The sequence below is a fragment of the Indicator indicator genome, chromosome 6 (genome assembly GCF_027791375.1).
Source record: "Indicator indicator isolate 239-I01 chromosome 6, UM_Iind_1.1, whole genome shotgun sequence".
Classification (NCBI taxonomy): domain Eukaryota; kingdom Metazoa; phylum Chordata; class Aves; order Piciformes; family Indicatoridae; genus Indicator; species Indicator indicator.
This window is the reverse complement of record NC_072015.1, coordinates 31988341-31996305: the sequence shown is the minus strand read 5'-3', so window position 1 is coordinate 31996305 and position 7965 is coordinate 31988341.

Sequence of the window (7965 nt, the reverse complement as noted above, 5' to 3'; positions counted from 1 at the left end):
GGGGTGGGCAGGCCCAGCTTTGCAGGGCTCCCATCGGAGAGAGGCCTCCAAAGACTGGCCCCTGCAGAAGCTGTGCTGCCCTCTGACTGGCCTGGCCCCAGTTTGCAAAGGCTGACAAGCTGAAGTTTGTTAACATTTAACTGTGCTTAACCTTTGAACTTGGGCTACTTTCAGCTGCCCCTGGACGATTGATAAAAGACCCTGCACGGCATCACTAATCTGGGGGGCAGTGCAGGCTGTTTGGACGCCCATGTGCACATATGGAAGAGCTTCAGAGCGTCAGATCCAATAGCTGATCACCCTATCAGCAAAGGTGTAATGAAATACACTTTATTGCTCCTTGAATTCATTAGATTTAAGATTGCACAGAAGAGGACTCAAGTCAGAGGGCCACTATTTGGTTAAAAACCGGGAGAAGCAATTTTCCCGCTTTTGCTATTAAGCATGTGGTTTTCCTTATTCTGAGATCTCACTTTGCCTGGGTCTATGTACATCCATATATCTCACAATGCATGTATGGAAACCATACACAATAACAAAATAGCCTTATGTACTGTTAAGGCTGGGTTTAAAATTTACAGGGTACAATCCTCTTCTTTTTCTTTTTTTTTTTTTTTTAAGAATTATTTTAAAATAGCTCCATATAGTTAATGTAGTGTTTGGCCTCCCATTAAAAAGATACTATTAAACCAGCCACAGAAACACTAGCAAGTGAGTAAATGTTTAAACCACAAATCTCCCTGAACTCCTATGGGAAGGAAGGGGGTGGGGGGCTCTACCAGTTCCAAAATGGCAAGATCGTATATCAGAGGTGAATAATAATGTGCAAAAACTATGTTTCAAGGAATAACACAAACTAGGAGGGGTGGGAGAGAAAGGACTTTGAGGGATGAAAAAGCTTAATGCCAGGAAAGATGGAGATTCTGGAATTGGGGGGGGGGGGGGGGGGGGGGGTGGCGGGGAGTCCAGGGGGGAGGGTGTGTGACCAGCTTGATAAAGGAGTGGAGAGAGAGAGGGAAAGGAAGCAAGCAAGAAAAGGAAGAAAGAAAGTGAGAAAGGGAAGAAAGAAAAGAGGAAGCAAGCGAGGAAGAAAGAATAAAAGAAATGAGGGGAAAAGGAGTAGAAAAATAAAAGAAAGGAAAAGGGAAAAAAAAAGAGTGGAAGAGGAACAAGAAGAGGGCTGAATGTGAGCAAAGTAGCAGAGTGAAAACCATCCTGGCTGTAGCAATGCAAATGAGGCCTCTCTGAACCGGCGTGCACCAAGTGCAACTCTATGTATTCCACACACGAGACAGTTAAAAATTTGAACATAAGGTAGCATTTCCTTTATCATATCCCATAAAAATAGCAATTTGCTAAAGCCCTTGTAGCACAGTATGGAAGGTGGTGTATTTTACTGATAATGTAGAGATGACAGATAGTCCTCTACTAGGAGGTTTCAATGGTGTCTTGCTGTATAGCATAATAAATTGTGAGGAGCAGAGACAGAGGACAGTGCAGGCACTGCTCCACCTCCAGTAGCCAAATAATTCAGCCCCGGCTCAGTAATTATGCTGTGTGAAAATATGGGATTAATTAGACTGGTACACTAACACACTGTAGTCTCATTAAAGGCTGAACAGCATTTTCATAGATACTGCCGCTTGAACAGGGCTGCTGCTAATGTGAAAAGACAAAGTCTCCTCTTTTCACACTCCTTGCTTATTATCTTACTTAAGGCCACTTAAGCAAACTTCCAAAGGCAGCCTGGCAGAAAGCCCTTTGTGGGATTTATTTTGTTGTTTTACCTGTGTGCCAGAGAAGCAAGGGGGAAGAAAACTAAGGGGAAATGCTAACATTAGCAATAACCACAAATTCTCTCTTTGCACCAACCAGACTTTTTTTCTTTCCTTCCTTCCTTCTTATTTTTTCCTCCTCTGGAGAGGGAGGCACAGTGGAGTGGGAAGAGAGGGTGGGTGTTGATGAAGGGAAGGGATGTCTCAAAGAGATGGAAGTTGCTTCCCTTATTGCAGGTGTTTGATTTCAATTTCAAGGATCAGCCTCTCCTAGGGAATTGCTCAACCTGATGGAGGGAGCTAGTGCTGCAGCTTGATGGAGGAGTGCTGGGGTAAGACCTGTGTCTTCTGAACTGAAAGGTGATTAGTGAGCCAGAAGATGTAATTTATGCTAAATAGTTACCATTTCACAATCTTTTATCTGCAGAGAAAAATCTCCTCCCAGTTACTCCAAGCCACTGAAAAGGTCTCAGTTGGCCAGTAAGTACAAATGCTGTTACACTTACAATTATATCTCTGTGGCTTCTTACAAATGGCATGGAAAAAAATCTGACACTTACGCTTTGCAAAGAATAAACCCACTTCCCTCAGGATACAGCACCTGGGAGAAAATTGATTTTGGATGGGAAAGACGTCTGTAACACAGCTTCTGTTAAACATACAGATCTCCTTCACCAGCTCCCCATGCTGCTCACACCTCGTGTCACTATCAGCATTGGTTGGGCAATACAGCCCCAGCATCACCCAAGCTCCCTGCTCCTCTTCTGTGGCTTTGGCCCCACCTGCGGACACCTGGGGATGTTCTCTGCAGCTGGAGTGAAGTGGGAATTGGGGGCTGGCCTCATGCAGCAGCTCCTGATAGGGAGTGGGTTCAGTCCTTGTGCACTTTAATTATGGGTAAGTGGTGGAGATACAGTCCACTGCACCGGAGCAGACTGCCACAGGGGTGTGTATATATAAAGCTTGTCCTTTAAAATTAACAGGCCTCCATAAAGACCTGCTTCACCCTGCTCTCAGGAGAGCTATTAGAGCAGAGAGAGACTTTGCCACATACATAGGAAAGAAGCAGGGGGTGAGAGAGGCAAGAGAGGAGCCCAGTGTATTCTGATGACAGACAATAATAGAGGTACCTGTACAGAAATACTGTGGGCTTGGAGATGTCTTTGAAATAGGCAACTGTAATATTCAACTTGGAGAAACAGCTGATGTTGAATAGATTGAAACCTGCTTTGTGGCTTAACAAAAGTGAGCAATAGTGAAAGGCTGACATGAAACAAGTCAGTTTGCAGCAGGCTCTAAGGTTAGCATCATTAGCAAAGGGGAAAAATGATTAGCAGTGAAAAGCAAGACATTAAAAAGAGATTTGAAAGGAGAGCTAGAGGGAACTGGGGGATGGGGGTGCCTTTATTTGTACCTGAGGAAAATAAAAGAGATTCCTCCCAGACACATTTGAATTCACTCTGCTGCCTTTGCACACTGAAGTTTTATGAATATTTACCTTTTGCATGGTTTGGGGAAGGATAAATCCTTTGGCACTGGTATTGAAATCTGAGAGCTGTTTCTTCTGCCTGTATGTAAATTGCTCAGATGAAATCGAAAGCTGAGAGCATCCCAAATAATATGCCTCCTGCAGGTAAGTGCTTTTTCACTCATCTCTTTCAATGCAGGGTGATCGATGGCCAGGCTTGTTGGACCTTGTTGGTCTGAGTTAGGTTTATCAGATATGTCTTTAGTTAGATCAGTTCAGAAACATTCAGTAGGACTTCTGCTCTCAAGTGACAATGTCACTTTAAATAAACAGTATTTAGGCTCTGAAGTCTTGTAAGTAATTTCAAAACTGCTACCTGCTGACTTGCTGCAGGTATTACTTTAGGGCCTTCACCCTGAGATGGGGACAGCATTCAGCCATCTAGATCTTATGCTCACAGTCAGAATTAGTGGCATTATGCTGGGGAAAATGAGGAAAAAAAATAGATTCTGGTGTCAGGAGGCTTTTCAAATATATCTTTTAGATGGCAAGTATATTCACATGACACCATCCTCATTGAGGTATAGAGGAGCAGAGTGGCCATGGAGGGGGTTGTGTTGCCCAGCCATGCATGTGCCACTGCTGCACAGTGATGCACGTAAGTTGCAGAGCGCTGCACCAGTGACAATGTGTCTGTCATGTTCGCTGACTGGACAGCCCTGAGGGCACTGGTGATGAATTTTGCAGAAATGGTATCCAGAAACCACCTGGCTGTGCAATGGTCCCCAAGTTGGCAAAACCCCATCTGATCTATTTGCATTTCCTCATTAGGAACATGTGAAAGAAGCTGCCCATATTGACTCAGGTAGAAAGGACTACAAAGCTGCCACGCGTCATATTTGCACACATGTAACAGAGTCATGTTGGCCACATGAATGGCAGTTGTTATCCCCTCCCAGGGGATGGAAAGGATAAGCAGGCTTCCCCTCTGGCACTCCTGAGGCAAGGGCATTCTAGTTTCTTGGCTTTCACCCCACAGTGGAAGAGTGGATATGGGTTTCGTGGCCAAGAGAAAGCACTGGTGTCAGGAAGTGGCAGGCAGGTGTCCCTCCTCTACCAACCCTGCCCACACAGAGCCACTCTGGCTGGCAGCACTCCCTGTGGCTGTCACACATGGCCCTGTCATGCAGCTGTTGAGTACAGACTGTGAAGTAACTGCAAAATACATTTCCACCAGCAACTTAAAATGGCCTTTGAACCTGAGTGCAGCCAAGAGCTGGCCCTAGCAGCACAAACTGTGCTCAGCCTGCGGAGGAAAGGGTCCTTTCCCAAAATAAAGAAACCCATGGTCCAGACCTCTCACACTCTGGCCTCTGGAAAGCTAAAATGCAGATTCCCTGACCCCCTTTGCTGGGGATTGTCTCAGTCTTAGCTGCACAGTTTTGCTGGAGACATGGGGAGCTCAAACCCTTCTTATCTGGAGAAAAGCCAAATGTAATAGCTGTGGTGTGATAAACATGCAGCAAAGCGAGCAGCCAGCGTGTTGCAACCAGCCCTGTACATCTAATGCACTAGCTGCATGACTTACAAGGGCACAGAGCAGCCACCAGCCAGATGAAGCCCCACCTATGGGCCTGGAGGGTCTTGTGGGAGTTGTGGGAGGACTCTCCCCACACACCAGCTCCAGGCAGGCAGCTTCTGCGTCCCAGCAGCTGGCATTGTCCCTACTGGCCCTGCTCCCCTCTGCCTCCCTTCTGCACTTCTAGGCTGCTGCTCCTGGTGTGGCTGCAGCTGCCTTAAACAAGCTGCATCAGGAAGAGTTCAAAGTTTTGAATGAAGAAATCCAGAGGAAAAGAGGAGGGATGGACAAGTGGTCCCCTGCTTCCTGGGGGGAGGCCTCCAATCTTTACAGCAGGATCTCTTACCTCCTTGTCTCTTCCCAAACCATCAGGGGTTAAGACACACAGGTCAAGTCCTGTGTAATACTGTGTGCTATTCCATGAGTCACGGTAGCAGCCTGCTGTCACGAAGGCAGTCACAATGCAGAGAAAGTGCAGGGCATAGAATTAGGGGCATGGAAAGTCACAGTTAGCAATGGGCTACATACAAAATATAACCAGCTGGAGTTAGGCTTTCCTCCTTCCCACCCCCCTCCGAGGGACTGCAGAGCTCCATCCACAGCCATCTAGCTCTGGTGTTTGTCTAAAGACTGAGAGGTGAAGGCACAACACACTAAACCTTGGCCCTATGGAACACTTCAGTGCAGAGGTGTCTTGTGGCTGCTGAAGAAGTGTCACTGCTTCAGTGTCACTGCTGGTGGCTGCAGTGTATGTGCCTGCTTAGTTCCCAAGTCTAGTCCTAGTCCACCACACAGTCATGAGCCTTTGGAGATTACAGGTAAAATAGTAATGGAAGGAAATATGGAAATTCAATTTTGACACACCAGTGAAAGAAAATGAGTGCTGATTATGAGAGCTGTCAACTTCATCCTGCTCTCATCTTGTTGTCTGTGTGAACAGAAAAACCGAATTAAAAATGCCTGAATCCATTCAGGAAACCAAAGGGGACAATACTGATCTGCATATAAGGTCAGATACAGCCTCACCATTTTTTGAGCAGGGGGAAACTTCAAATGTGTATGAATAAGGGAGGAAGTACCTCCAAGGTTGGCCAAAATGGGACCCTCTTTTATGTTCTTTCTTCTGAGAAATAAATTTCAGATGTTAGATAACTAAAAACAACTGTCTTCAGTTGAGTAGCTATGGGCAACACATACCTGGGAAAAGCTGAAACCCTGTAGGCTTCAAGCATCTTCTTACAAGTGAAGAAATGAAAATGACAAAGATGTTAGCTTACCCAGCAGGGCCATGTGAGATGTCCCCAACTCCTTAGAGAAGGGCCACTAGTGGACCTGAGTCAATGTCCATGAAGATCAAAGAGGGGCCTGATTGTCTGCCTAAGACAGAAGGGGGTTATCTAGTAGTCTCAAGAATGAAGATTACCTGTATGTTAGAATTTTCTCCAACTTCATCAAACTTCCTCATCTCCTGAGACTGTTCAGACTAAAAAGTTATTAAAATACCATTTTTTCTCTGTGTCCCTTGTTATTTTCACATTTCATCTTAATGTCCATCACTGCTACTTAAAGGGAAGAAACAAGCTTTTGGCTGGAATAATGACAATTTGGAGGCCATCATTTTGCTCTGTTGCAGATCTCTCTGTTCTTCTGATATATGTGAATGAAAGACTAGCACCTGGATCTCAGACAGGAGAAAGCCCGTGTTTGCTTCAGAAGGATTTTCTTTGGGAGGAGTATGTTTTTCATAATTGCAGAATGACATACTGGTCTGGGGTTATAAAGCAAATTTTACATTTAAAAAGCCATCTCTGAGATATGTGCACCTTTTACTCAGCTGTAAACTAAGCAAAACACAGAGAAAGAGAGATAGAGAAAATGAATTAGCTTGAACTTTTGCTGAGATAAATATGGCCTGATCTTTTACGTTCAGTTCATCCAAGCAATCTCACTGAAATCAGTGGGTTTTCACCCACATACTTAAAAGCAGACCTTGGCCCCATATGGCTCAGCAATAAGAAATTATTCTCGACACATCAACTGAATTTGGCTGTAATTAGAGCCAGGATTCAGTGAAGTATCTACCTCTCCACAGCTGCTTCTTAAGTCACACGTTTCATGGCCGTGTCAGGATCAGATGCCCTTGCAGTGCCTTGTCCCTTTCCTTGGAGACACTAAACCTCTCCTGTCACTGGCACCTTTGGCAGGGTCTGCAGGACCCCCTGGATTGATGCCAGCTGGGGTAGCTGCCCGCATTGGGTTGGAGGAAACTTGAGTGGCCAGTGCATTAGCCTTACCTGAACAGTGACAAGAGGCCATCAGGATGGGGAAAATGCCTCTGCTTAGCACACTGGTCCAGGAATGGCAGTATTGCCTTAACATATGCAAATCAGCAAGGGACAAACTGGTCTCTTGTCTGCCTTAAATTGTGTTCAACAGAGAAAAAGGGTGTGAGTGAGTGTGCCCACGTGTGCACACGCAGGTGAGCAGAGGGAGGCAGTGTCCCTCCCTCTGCCCCTACCCCCAGTTCTAACCATTTCTTTGCAGGGATTTCAGCTCCTCTGCTCTTCACAAGCACTGAAAACTAGTGGGAAAACTGAAGCCTGATTGTGACTGTAAGCTAATGTAGTCTACATGCAGCAGACATCTAATATGATGTTATTTATTCCCATAGATCTGTTTATTTTGTTTTCAATTTACCAAACCCTGTGACACACTCCCAAAGGTGCCTTGTTGTACAATACGTTGCACACAGTAAGATATTCAGCCTAATTCACTCTTTGTTTTGTTTCAGTTCAGCTGCATGAGGGCACAAATGCGTCTGTGTTCTATCTTCTCCTGTGACTGATGCTGCAGACTATTGCCATAGGGTTTTGTGAAATGGGATCTTAGTTAATCTAGGGCATTGTCTTTGTAGTGCTAAATTCTTATTTGCAAACATAATGTTCTGGCATTGATGCAACAGGGGAACATTAGTGATTTTTATTTTTTTTTCCTCCCCGTTTAGAATAGACTGCACGTATGTGTTTTTAATAAACTGCCAGTCTAAAGCTTTTTCTCCCTATTCTGCATTTGATCTGAGACAATTATAACACATTGCATCATGTCACGTTGATGTCTTTAGCCAGTCAAGCCAAATATTCATA